This window comes from Megalobrama amblycephala, linkage group LG6, assembly GCF_018812025.1.
Source record: "Megalobrama amblycephala isolate DHTTF-2021 linkage group LG6, ASM1881202v1, whole genome shotgun sequence".
NCBI lineage: Eukaryota > Metazoa > Chordata > Actinopteri > Cypriniformes > Xenocyprididae > Megalobrama > Megalobrama amblycephala.
The window spans coordinates 34,362,163-34,376,098 of record NC_063049.1 but is presented as its reverse complement, the minus strand read 5'-3'; the positions used below and the strand labels follow the sequence as shown (position 1 = coordinate 34,376,098).

Sequence of the window (13,936 nt, the reverse complement as noted above, 5' to 3'; positions counted from 1 at the left end):
ATATATATATATATATATATATATATATATATATATATATATATATATATATATATATATATATATATATATATAGGAATCTGTCAAAAAAATTTTTTAAAAAATGTATTAGGCAAATAACAAACTGAAACAACTAAATATTCTTTATTCACACAAAATAACCACATATACACACATACAAATATTTTTTTATATATTATAAAATAAATATATTATATATTGTGATGAGCAGGGTGGTAGAGAGCCATGAGGGAACGCCGCGAGGTGACGCTACTGATAATGAGCTTCAGCTGCGTGCTGCACCGGTCTCAAATCTCTCACGGAGGAGCTCCGGAAGTATAAAAGGAGGAGTGACGACAGTGAAGGACGAGAGAGGACCAGGCCTGGATTTTATTTTATGTTTTGTTATGTTTGTTGTCCGTGAGGAACTGCCGGCATTTTACTTTCATTTTGTATTTGTTTATTTTGAATTAAAGTTCCCGTCTCTCTGAATTATCTTCTTCCCGTACATACGAACTGTGTTTTTTATATATATATATATATATATATATATATATATATATACATATATATATACATATACATATATATATATATATATATATATATATATATATACATATACATATACATATATATATATATATATATATATATTTTTTTTTTTTTTTTTTTTTTTTTTTTTTTTGTATGGCCTCTTTGGCCTTGATAACAGCTTGCATTCTTGCTGGCATTGTTTTTTGTCCTTTTCCACAGTCTCTGTTGTTATTGACTTCCAAACAGTTTCTAGCCGTTCCAAAAGACATACTTTTGATGACTTTTATGTGATCTATCTTTGAATCCTTTAAATCCCAACAATCCCAATAATTATATTTCAGCATTAGAAACACTACTGTGACTAAAGGGCTTACACATACTGGAGTGGATTAACCATTACAGAAACATAAAAAAAATTATTTTGGTAATCACAAATACTGTTATTTTAGGGCAGCTGTGGCACAAACTTTACATTGGGTGGTGTCCAATAAATTTGACAGTAAATTTGACAAAGCTATTTACTATTTACTACCTATTTACTTTGTTAGCGTACATTATAGTCTTGCGGTGAACAATTAATCCATGCAAATGAATACAAAGAGAAAAAATATTTTGTTGTGGTAATTTTTTATCAAAATCTAAAAATTTGCTTTAGCTCTCCAGTGACGTCAGTTTGACGGATTGTGTTGAATTTCTTTAACCACTCCCCCCCCAACTGTCAGTCTGCTATGAGCGAGGGATGGAGAGGAGGTGTTAAAATAAAGCCCTGCCCTCTCTATTCAATATTCTGTTTCACTTGGAAATATACGTCACAACACTGAAGCAAAGTCGGTTGCAACTTCCGGTTCACAGGGAATTTAAAGGGTTAGTTCACCCAAAAATGAAATTTCTGTCATTAAGTGCTCACCCTCATGTCGTTCCACACCCGTAAGACCTTCGTTCACCTTCGGAACTCAAATTATGATATTTTTGATGCATCTAATCCACACATAGGCAGCAATGTCATTGCACCTTTTGACATCCAGAAAGGTAGTTAAAAACATGGTTAAAATAGTTGACGTGACTACAGTGGTTCAACCTGTGTTGTTATGAAGTGATGAAAATACTTTTTAATGTGCAAAAACAAAACAAAAATAACAACTTCATTCAATAATTTGAACCGTTGTCATACCTAGTGAACTCATTTCAGGCTTCCTTGTTTATATCCGAATGCTGGCTCATTATTAGATGAACAAAGGTCTTAGGGGTGTGGAACAACATGAGGGTGAGTACTTAATGACAGAAATTTCATTTTTGGGTGAACTAACCCTTTAAGGTTTGGACTCAGAGGTGCCAATTCATGTGTGAAAATGCTGAGGATTAAAATTGAACAAAGAATTATTTTTATACTATTTATCTGTGTGTGTGTATTATAACTGATTATGTGTGTGTGTGCATACACATAATCAGTTATAATACACACACACAGATAAATAGTATAAAAATAATTCTTTGTTCAATTTTCAGCTGAAAGTATAGAATATATTGTCATGGTAACTGTATATTACTATAAAATACAATTATTCATACTGTGATAAAGTGTTTTAGTTACATCACCCACCCCTGGGGACCCACACCATCACTAAATTACTGCCAGCATCACTGTTATGTACCTGGACAGTCTGGGGTGAATCTAATGGCAGGTGTCTAGACAGGCACCATCACGTCACCATGACTCCAATAAGCATGTTAACCCGACCGGCAAACACACAGACACAAAATTACATGACAACGCATAATCCGCGTCGGCTTCAATGTGTTCAGCATGCCAGTTAACAGGTACACTGATTCTCAAAAACTGCAGGAAAATGTCCAGGCAATACATCATAAATAAAATGTTAATTCACAAAATAATGAAAGAGGCTGATAAAAGCTGAAAAAGGAAGAAATGTAAAGACATAGAGGAGTGTCAAAATGCCGGTACTGCCCATATCAGCCTGTGAGATTCTCACTCACCTTATGTGCCAGACCGTTACACACAATGACGCAGCATCTCTGCAGCACAGCGAGCAGGGAGGAAGAGAACAGGAGGGAGACTGAAAGAAAAGCGAGATAAAAGGAATAAAGAGCCTACCTGATGAGATCTGCGTGTAGGATCCTGTTCTTTAGCGTGTAGCACAGAGGAAGAGAGAGAACCACAGATGGACCTGGAGAGAGAGAGAGACAAAGGGGAAAGAAATGTGGCAGGTGAGCTCAAGGTGTCCTCAGAGTTCCCTCGTTTCAGTCACGTGACCTCGGCAGCTACAATACACGTTCCTCATCAATGGCCAGAGACACATGTGTGAGTTTAGCATGCGCCTTTCATACTGCCACCTTCCAGCAAGTGGGAGAGTGGTATGAGCGAGGGGTAGGGCTGTGTGTGTGTGTGTGTGTGTGTGTGTGTGAGAGAGAGAGAGAGAGAGAGAGAGAAAGAAAGAGCGAGTGTGTGTGTGTGTGTGTTACTAAGATGGTAATATAATTAACAGCCTGATACACTGTAAGCAAGAGCAGAAGTAAAAAATGTATGAATCTATGAGCTCAGATGCTCTGAGGCAACATAAAAGGAGTGCAAATGTAAAGAATGACATTGCATAAAGGAAATGATCTATCTATAATGCAGTATCTCTATATTGTAACAGTTCCAAAAAGGTTTCCCCAAACACTCCTACCACCCATTGCGCTGTGCCCTCAATCTGATATTGTTCAGTCAAACATGTAGCCCTGCCCCAAACTCAAGGAACTGGTGAAGAAGTTAGCGTCAAACCATTCCATTCAACCAATCAGATTTGAGGGACAAGTTTACCATTTATGTCAAGTTTAGGCTTAAAACCTGGGTTAGGTGCTTCCACAACAGTGTTATTCAACTATCATTTCCCTCTGATTTTAGGGATAAGTTATGGGTAGGGTTAGGTTTAGGGGTTGGGAAAAGGTTAGGACTTAATTTTCGGATAGGAATGTTGTACCAGGTTCAACAAAATGTGTTGATCCAGGAACACGTCTTACTTGGCAAAATCATGGTCAAGCAAGTGTAGCTCCTATGTACTTGAACGGCCTGCAGATCTCTTTAGTTTTTGCAGTGGCTAACATGGCATGGCTAATTTTTTTTACAAATACTACATTGTAAAAAATGCTTTTTGAAAGTTATAAATAAAACAAGGATTATTTGAGTATGTTTTATAAGAAAATACTATTTCAGTCTTTCTACTTAAAAATGTCATATATAAAGGGTTAGTTGACCAAAAAATGAAAATCATCCCATGATTTACTCACCCTCAAACCATCCTAGGTGTATATGACTATCTTCTTTCAGATGAACACAATCTGAGTTATATGTAAAAATCTCCTGGCTCTTTCAAGCTTTATAACAGGAGTGAATGGGGGGTGAGATTTTGAAGCCAAAAAAAAAAAAAGCACATACGGAATCCATACGGAAAAACCCCTCGCTTCGCTTCAGAAGGCCTTCATTAACCTCCTGGAGTCGTATGGATTATTTTTATGGTGCCACTTTTTTGGGCTTCAAAATCTCGTCCCCCATTCACTCCTATTATAAAGCTTTGAAGAACCAGGATATTATTTATTATAACTCTTTAATATTTAATATTATGTTCATTTGAAAGATGAAAGTCATATACACCTAGGATGGCTTGACGGTGAGTAAATCATAGGATAATTTTCATTTTTGGGTGAACTATCCCTTTAATTTAATGTTACTTGCCATTTCTTTATAATTAATTGTCAAATTCACTAGCAATTTCTGAGTGAAAATTGTTTCAGTACACTGACTGTGCAAGAACTGTGGCAAATTTCCATAAGGGGAAGTACAAAGACATTTAAAGCCTTCAGAACTGTACTTGAATCAATATGAAACTGATTGCAGTAATACTATATCTGTTAAGGAGTTCCAACTCAGTCCTGTATATAGAATATTTTTGAAAGCATGCATTAAGTGGCTTCTTAAACTTCCATGTTAGTTAAACAAAGCAAGGAAATCTAACCTAACATCCATTTCATCTTAACTTAGTTTTTTTTCTGCTGTACAGAAGTGATCTTTTCCCCCAGTTGGCCACAACTGTCACAGGCCATATGAAATACCAGAACACTGCAGACAGGAAACTTTGATTGGCAATCTGACAGTAGCTGGTGTTCAGATGGCCTCAATAAAGACTCCCTCCCAAATGACTCATCCCAATGCAATAAGTCCTCCAAGCAGCTCTCTGTTCACTAGTGGAGGTGAATGAGGCCTTTATTGGAGAAACTTTACACTGGACCGACCATGAACAAGTCTTATACTGGATCAGAATGATCACTGATTTAGAGTTTCAGATGGATGGTATAATAATGCCTCTATTTTTATGAAACATGGAATATAGATCACAAGTAATTTGGACCATTTTCTTGGCCAAATCTTTTCTAAAAAAAAAGAAAAAAAAAGGTGTTTGGTGTGTTTTGTTTTGTTTTCTTTCTTGACAGCCATGGTCATGATAAACTGTGGTTGTATGGAAAATAGCTGAATGTAGAATAATAATAAAAAATAAATATATAAATAAAATCTCCCTCTGTATTCCATTGAAAAAATGTCAGTATACAGATTTAGTATTATTTATATATTATTATAGTATTTATTAATATTTGAAATTAGCTTTTATTTTTAGATTTTCAGTTTAATTTCAGTTTTAGTAATTTTGCTTGCCATTTAGTAGTTAGTTTTTTTTTAAGTATACTTAAACTTATTTATTTCATTGTTTTTTTTTTAAATTAAAGTTTTTTTTATCTAATATTTATTATATATATTATTTTTATATAATATATTATTTTATTTTAGCTTTATTTCAATTACCAAAAAAAGAATTTAATAGTTTATTTAACAATAACAACACTGATACAGATTTGGAAAGACATGACGGTGAGTAAATAATGACAAAATGTTAATTTTCCGTTGAGTTATTCTTCGAAAACATTGGCTTCTTATCATTCTCAGCCCATTTCTTACTCTCTTTCTCTCCCTCTCCCTCTCTCTCAATTTGCTGATGTTTTTGCTGACCGTCATCATTAGGGAAGAATAAAGATTTGTCTTCATTTATTTCTCCCCTTTGGCAGTTCATGCTCTCTCCCATCACCATCATCATCTCAACAAATGTGGGATTCTGAAGGCACTGCAAACCGGCAGAGGGGTACAATACAACCCTCTTACCCTCCTAAAAACCCCACCGCAAACCTCACTATGAATGGTTATCCCCCGACCACTGAATGAATCTTCTTTCATGCTTATAGCTTCCAAGGCTCTGAGGCCAGCTTATTTTCATGCACTTTCTTGGTAACATGGGCGTCTGCCTTCCTGAAATAGCGAGTCTGATGGGTTTAGCCGTGTGTGGTGTGCCAGCGCCGCATGGAGTAGGATGAGGGTGGGCACTGGTAATTTAAAAACACATACGTCTGAGCCATGCAAAGCAAGCACACTTTAGAGTGTAGACTGTCTTGTGTTGTGATTTGGTCCCAAGCAGGGGATATCTATAGTTTATTTCACTTGACAAAATCCATTCACTTGGAATGCCCTGCAATTTCATCAATGACAGATAACATTTTTGAGTAGGGGTGGGAATCGGAGGGTACCTCACGATACGATACGATCACGATAAATGGCTCACGATAACGATAATATCGCGAGTCAGCGATTCTGCGATAATCGATATATCGCTAGACAATCCTATAATGATACATCGCGATATTGGTCTTAATATGAAAACAAAATGCACGTGAAAAGGTTAAGTGCAGGTTAACGGATAAATCCGATCTTATATGTACATTTATGCGTCTGCGACTTACTTTCACTTTCATATGCGGCAGTTTGCGCGTCAGCTTGCTGAAGAGATCTGCGGCGATGTGTGATGCAGTAGCGTTGTCATATCTGACTCTCACATGTTTCAGTTTTAGTATTTTTGGGAGAAGTAAAATTTACATATGTAGTTTCAACAACCAGATGCATTTAGACTGAGCATAGACAGTTTTGACTGGAATGCGTCCCAGACCATCTCCTGAAGTGGTTTGAGCGATCGGATTTAAATCCGTCTCAAATGCGTTTTTAGGCATTTAGGCATTTAGACCTGGTCTTTTCACGATCGGATAGCTATCCGATCAGAGAAAATGCATGAAGTCACCAGGTGCAAACAGACCCTTTGACGCTCTTCAAGCGCTTAGATATACACGGGAGCGTTCGAAAGCAGGCGTCTATCAGAGGATCCCTAATATATGCTTTCAAATGCTCCCGTGTATATCTAAGCGCTCGGTGAAGAACGTCAAAGATATCTACGACTGTCACATCAATGGTATAAAAGTGCGTCAAGACTTTGAACTTAAACGTGGCTGGGGCATCTATTTTACTCACACTGCTGTCCGCCATCCTGTTAATAACCTCTTTTTCTTAGGCTAGTTAACTTAAGTTCACGTTTCCCTCATTCATGTGTTGAGCGCCGCCTTGAAGTAGGACGCTTTGAGCAAAGAAATCTATATATAGCGCTTTATTTTTTTAAATTAAAATATCGTTATTTGGCGCAGCGATACGATTCTCGTATCGCACAGAGAAGGATGACGATATATCGCCATATCGATATTTTGTCCCACCCCTAGTTTTGAGTGTGATGATATATATACTTGGGTAAATAAACCTTAAAAAAATAATAAAACTAATAAAAAAATAAAATAAGTAAATAAATAAAATTAAAACTCATTGTGAATTTACATTTTAGTCACGTCTAATGAACAAAGCCTCCAAACATAAAAAGTTCCAATTGATCATCTGCAACAATGACCTATTAGAAACTGAGGTGGAGCTGTTCTCCTTAAAGGGACAGTTCATCAAGAACAAAACAGCACCTTTTTTTCTTTTTCTTTTTTTACAGAATAAAGTCAAATGGGTTTGAATGTAAATAAATGATGACAGAATTTTCATCTTTTTTAGTGAAGTGCGTTTTAAAAGACATCTTATGTAGCGCTAAAGCAGCACCAGTTTGAGGATTCAAATAAAAATTATGTTGCCTTACACAATAAATTTTCCCACAACAACCCTTTGTATTACACTGTAAAAAGCAATACGTTATATCTACTCCATTAAATTTTGGCAACAGATTACAAGCAATATTAGGCTACTAATTAAATTCAACAAATAGAACTGAGTTAGAAATAATCAAATGAATTCCTTAGATGTCAACCATTTAAAATGAGTAAAATTTAATTTAATCAAAAATATCTGAATAACAGACATGAGATGGATTCATCAAAGATGAATTAAGAACTCTTTATTTTTTATTGCCAACATTGAAGACAACTGATGATAACAAGCAGAATCACTGAAGCAAAGAGAAACACAAGAACTAACAGAGGTTTAGATGTTGATGCTGATTTTATTGAAAATGTTTATGAACTTTTTGAAGTCAAAGTGGTAGTTGTGTAGTCTGTCAATGGAGTGACATAAACCTCTCAGATTTCATTAAAAATATCATTATTGATCAATATTATGGTGATCAGTGTTTTATTTAGATGGTCGGTTTGACTCTTTCCTTTTTATGTCAATTTATGGGTTTTTGTAATGGTGTTTGCTAATTTGACACATTTTAAATGGTTGACTTTTAAGGAATTCATTTGATTAATTCTAACTCAATTTTTATATGTTTAATTTAATTAATAATATTGCTTCTAATCTGTTGCTACAATTTTACTGTATTACTTTTTACAGTTTATGTTTGAATTCTGGGTACGATTTTTCAATTTTTCAAACTGACCCCCAACTCGAGTGTTAATATAAAACTTCTCAATAAAAGTGTAAAATATTTTGTCATCTCAACAAAACAGTGCATTCATTTGCAATGCCTTGCAACATCAACAAACTCAGACAATACTTGTCAGAAAATACAGTCATTATTGAGTCACACAAATTAGGGGTTTGAGCATGATGAGAAAATATTTGGGTAAATAAAACCAATAAATGAATAAATATTATTACATAAATAAATACATACATAAATATTATTTGAATAAATTAATAAACATTATTTAAAATACATAAATGCCTACCTAAATACATAATTTAAAAAAATAAATAAATAAATCTTATTTTAATAAATAACATTTTAATCGAACAAACAAACAAACAAATAAATAAATAAATAAATAAATAGCTCAAGTGTTTATTGTCTGTCTTGGATGACATTGTAGGGCATTCTAAATGAACAAATTATATTAAAATTGCATTATATGAAATCATATTAAAATGACGTTTAAATATAAATCTTCTTGGTGAAAGTGTCAACTGTCCAGCAATAATCAAACATGAAATGTTGAACATCAAGCCAGATTTTTGTTGGACTATCTCAGTCATTAGAACAACAAATCTATCTCCTCCCAAGTAGGATCTAGTCATAATCTTCCCTGCACCGGCCTATCACAGCGTCCCCACAGCAGATGCTCATGTATGCAGACTGAACCATGCCTCTGCTATGGTGGATCAATCCTAATTAGCCTGATGGCTATTTGAGCCCACACTAACTCCAGACTGCGTTGAGGCGGACTAGCTGCCCTAAGGTTAGGCCTCCTGCGGGGTAAGTGTAAGGGGGAGAGACATCCTTTAATCCAGCAAACAGCAGCTGCACCCTGGATCTAATCCCCACACAGCCTCAAGCATAGTCAAAAACGAGCAAACTCTCAGCCATCCCACCTGAGACCCGCACATGTCTGACTTATTCATTATATCACACACTTCTGCTTACAAAGCTGGGTTATTTGTCATCGAATGTCAATTTAGGCCTCTCCTCTACCTCTCTTGTGAGAAACCATGTTGTCTTTGATGCCACTGTCTAATCTTACTGTGAGACAGCTGAAGTTAGAACAAGATTTCCCTGTTTGTTGTTCAAATGTTAAAGCACAAATTACAAATGCTTTTCGGGAGTCAGAAAGGATGTTGTGCTTTCATGTATATCTGTCTGTTTAATCCAGAATTGGGTGTCTCTTAACTGCGTGCACTTTGTAGCACTGTGCCTAGACCTCCAAACATGAATATTTGTCAGATTTATCTCATGAATACAGGCTACATGGCATTTTATTTGAAATTTTAAAAGGCATTCCGAGATAAAACAACAAAAAACACCAAAACAGAGCCATTGACTGTTAGATGACAACTGGGAATATTGTCCTGGGTCATAGGACGACCCACTTCAATAAATATTTTGGCTAGTTTGCACATTCCACCACATCTTAAATACTTTATGCACAATTCCAACAATTTTCACCAAATTCACAATTCACTTGTTTTCTTGATGCATTGATTACAAATCTTGCCGATGCATATTGTGCATCAAACTTGGAATATGTTTTTTTGAATCGTGAATCATTTGTTTCAGTCAAGAATATAATTAAAATGCTAAAATCTAGTTAAAACTTACATGCACAATTTATTATAGACAGTGAGGCATTGTACACGCTTTCATTGCATTTTTAATATCGTAATATTTGGATTTTTTTACTGACTCAGGGTTCCCGCGGTCATGGAAAACCTGAATCAAAATTCAATTTCATTATTGGGCCCACCCATTAAAATTTGTTGTCAATTGACCATCCTGAGTAAAGTGACTTGCGAAAGTGGAATACCTTGGCATAGACTTTGGGGCTAAATGACACAGCAGTTGTATTCACACTATAATTAAGCCTTTTGCCGAAACATTCCCCCAAGTTTTCCTCCAAAACAGCCAGCAAGCACATCTACATCGAGTCTCCACACATACTAATTGGTCTTGAGCAAGTGTGGATGGATGAAGAGAGAGAAACCAAGAGAGAGGCTGGGGGGTTTCACCGCTGAAGCTCTTGAGAGCAGAGCCGGAAAAAGAAACGAGGCCTTAATTAACATAACAGGGCTTTCATCTGGGCCAGGCCTTTAATCAATACCTGCAGGTTAACTGCACACAATCACATAATAACTGCACAGGCACAAAGCACACGCTCTGGCTGGCTAAAAGTCGAGAGCTTGATTGGTTCAAACACACCGATTCGCAAAGACCGAAATAACATCATTCAGATTACATCACAAACTTTGCTAGATTTTGACATTTAAATTAGGGTGCAGTATATAACACCTAGTATGAATATGACCCAAATCACAGTATGAAGGAGTGAACAAAATCTGAGTTATATTAATAAACATCCTGACGCATCCAAGCTTTATAATGGCAGTGAACGGGACCAACGAGTATGAAGCTTACAGTCAGTTACACTTTTTTCATAAGTTGAATACGGAAGGCGTGGGATGTAGTGTAAGCGTTTTGAATTGCAAGAGGCGTTACACTTTCTTCGTAAGTTGAATACAGAAGACAGTCTGGCAGAAGCTAGATATTTTACTTTATAATTTAAATATGGATATTTTTCTTGCACAAACGCATCGTTTTGCTTCAGAAGGCTTTATTAACCCCCTTTGGAGCCGGGTGGAGTACGTTTATGATGGATGGATGCACTTTCTTGAGCTTTATACTCATGGGCCCCACTCACTGCCATTATAAAGCTAGGTTGCATCAGGATATTTATTAATATAACTCTGATTGTGTTCATCAGAAAGAAGAAAGTTATATAAAGTAGGGCTGTCAAACGATTAATCACGATTAATCGCATACAAAATAAAAGTTTGAGTTTGCCTAATATATGTGGGTGTACTGTGTGTAATTATTATGTATATATAAATACAAATACATCCATGTATATATTTGAGAAATATTTACAAGTATATGTATTTATTTATATTTTTATATAATTTATATTATATATAAATAATATACATTTTTCACAATATTTTTTTGTACATAAATAACATATTTCTCTTAAATATATACATTAATTTATGTGTATTTATATATATACATATTATTTACACACATTACTCACACATATATTATGCAAACTCAAACTTCTATTTTGTATGCGATTAATCGCGATTAATCGTTTGACAGTCCTAATATAAAGTTATATATAGTTATATAGCTTGAGGGTGAGTAAAATTTTCATTTTAAAGTGTACTAATCCTTAAACTCATTTAATATCAAAATATAAAATAACAATGTTTAATATTTTTGTATAATGACAGTTATAAAATAAAGTTACTGTAGTCACATGGGATCCTATTTTTGGTCCAACCTGGATTAGCACTTTTCCAAATGCATTGACCACCTAATATAATCCCTGTGAAGTATGGGACAGATCTGATCCACGATGTGCCTGAACTGGACACTAATTCTGTGAAGCTGTTACATGTAGAAGCACTGAAAACAACATTGACCTTAATCTCTTAACAGGGTGTGAAAGAATCACCTCTCACACCCACCACCCACAGGTCACACATGCGTTACAGATACTGTCTTATATGGTTTGTATTGATTATTCTTGATTTACAGCAGGAGGCACTATGACAAAGTATGCACTTCAGAGTAAGTTTGTGACAGCACAGATTTACAGCCCCACAAAAAGTTTTTCAAATGTGTTGGTCATTGGAATCATAAAATGCATTTTACAGCGTGAAATCACAACAAGTCCACAACAAGACTCTTGAGCAAGACAAACTCCAAGATTACTCTGAAACAACTGGACAAAGTTTACTGTAAACTGCTCTAGAAAAAAGCATTACCATCTTCACAAGAAAAATTTGTTCAGAATATCAAGTCAGCTGAATCACAGCCGTGTTGACATATGGCGCTTTTCCACTGCATGGTACAGTTCGGTACGGCTCACTTTTTGGCACATTTCCACTGCATGGGATGGCTTGGTACGGAACGGTACGGCTCGCTTAAATAGTACCACCTCAATTGACCCTTCGCCAGGAGTTTGATTGACAAGCGATCTAACCAATCATAACACTGAATCCGCCATTTTGTCCAACAAAGCAGTCAGGAGTTAGAAGATTAACCTCGGTGGACTTTAACTTGAAAAATGGTGTGTATTTACATCTTTCCGCATTTGAAACAACTTTCCTTCTCATGTTCATTCATGTTTATTTGATGCTATAAATTAACTAGTAGGAAGAGATGATCGGTTCACGAGCCGCTTGAGCTGAGGCACTACAGCAATCTGTCACGAATGTTCGAATTTCTTTACAAATTACACAATTTGAAAGCTGGGACTTTGTTTAATATCATAAGTAACTGTCTCTGTCTTGTCTGTCGACGTGTTGTCAGTGTCCTCTTTGCTCCGCGATGTATTTTTCACTCTGTGTGGCGTGACAGCGCCACGGCTTGTCAGACAAAGAAACAGTAACTAAGGGCGGCGGCTCTTTGCGAAGGGTGAATTGAGGCAAAGTCCCTTTAAGACAAGTCATTTCACTCGGCGGCCATCTTTGAAACGCCTCTCGGGCATCCTGGGCATCATGCAACCTCTTTGAATGGGGAAACATCAAATTCTCCAAAACTGTTCGCCAACCTTAAGATTAAATTTCATATTTGAAATCACCAATAAAATCTAACAACAACCGGCTCGTAAATTTAGATTCTAAATGCTGAATCATGACAAAAAAAATATATTTTTCAGGCTGGATCAAGCTAATGCGCATGCGCAGACCTAAATGCGCGTCTCTTCAGAGGCTCGCGTCTGACTGTTTCTATAGAAACCGGTGATAACGGCCGCTGAAGTGACGCCATGACTTTAGCAGTCGGCGATTAGCTCTTATTTAGAAGGCGGGACTTATTCCGCTATATTGCGCGTTACACTTTCTCCCATTCAAAACAATACGAGTGACACGTCTTGTATTATTCTATAGTCTTTGATTGAGGTTCCAAGCGTGCCATATCAATACTAAATGTGTGACGTGTAAACACTGCAGATCACTGATTGGTCAAAGAGAATCGTCACAACCAGTGTCATTGGATTTGAAACACAAGACACCAAACCCACTAGATTTAAATAGTCAGTAACAGCCACCGCAGTATCATTTGTTTGCATTACTTTTTTTAAACGACTTGCTTTAAAAGACCGTAGCATGCAACTTGAAAAAAGAAATGTCTGTATCGTGGTCAGTAGATGTGGTGCAGACTCGTTTAAAGCCAAGGAGCGGATCCACGGCAGTAAAGGTGGCGCAACTATTTCAGTCTATAATCCCACCCACTTTGAAGCGGTACTAAACTGCAGTGGAAAAGCGGCAATAAAGACCAATAGCACTGCGAGTGTGATACTGCTTATACAACACTTTCAAAAACAAGTCAATATTGATTAACTTACATTTTACACACAAAATTATTTTGTCCGTTTAAGAAAATAACTCCAAAGAAATCCACAACAGTCATGTTTTCAAGCAACACACAGTAGCAGCATCACTAAATGAATCAATAGGTGTGTTCAACTTGAAGCGGCGCTGTGCAGACCG

The 13,936-nt window shown here is 36.1% G+C and overlaps 1 protein-coding gene across 21 annotated transcripts in view; it reads right to left on the bottom strand.

The window, feature by feature from the left end:
- Positions 1-13,936, bottom strand: part of map2 (microtubule-associated protein 2) — a 137,255-nt gene that overhangs the window by 80,987 nt on the left and 42,332 nt on the right. For 20 of the 21 annotated variants that reach the window (XM_048194287.1, XM_048194291.1, XM_048194294.1 and 17 more), the window contains exon 2: positions 2,651-2,723. The gene's annotated coding sequence lies outside the window, so the exon portion shown is untranslated. Of the gene's footprint in view, positions 1-2,650; positions 2,887-13,936 lie in introns of those variants that run through there. The other variant, XM_048194288.1, reaches the window with a different exon arrangement.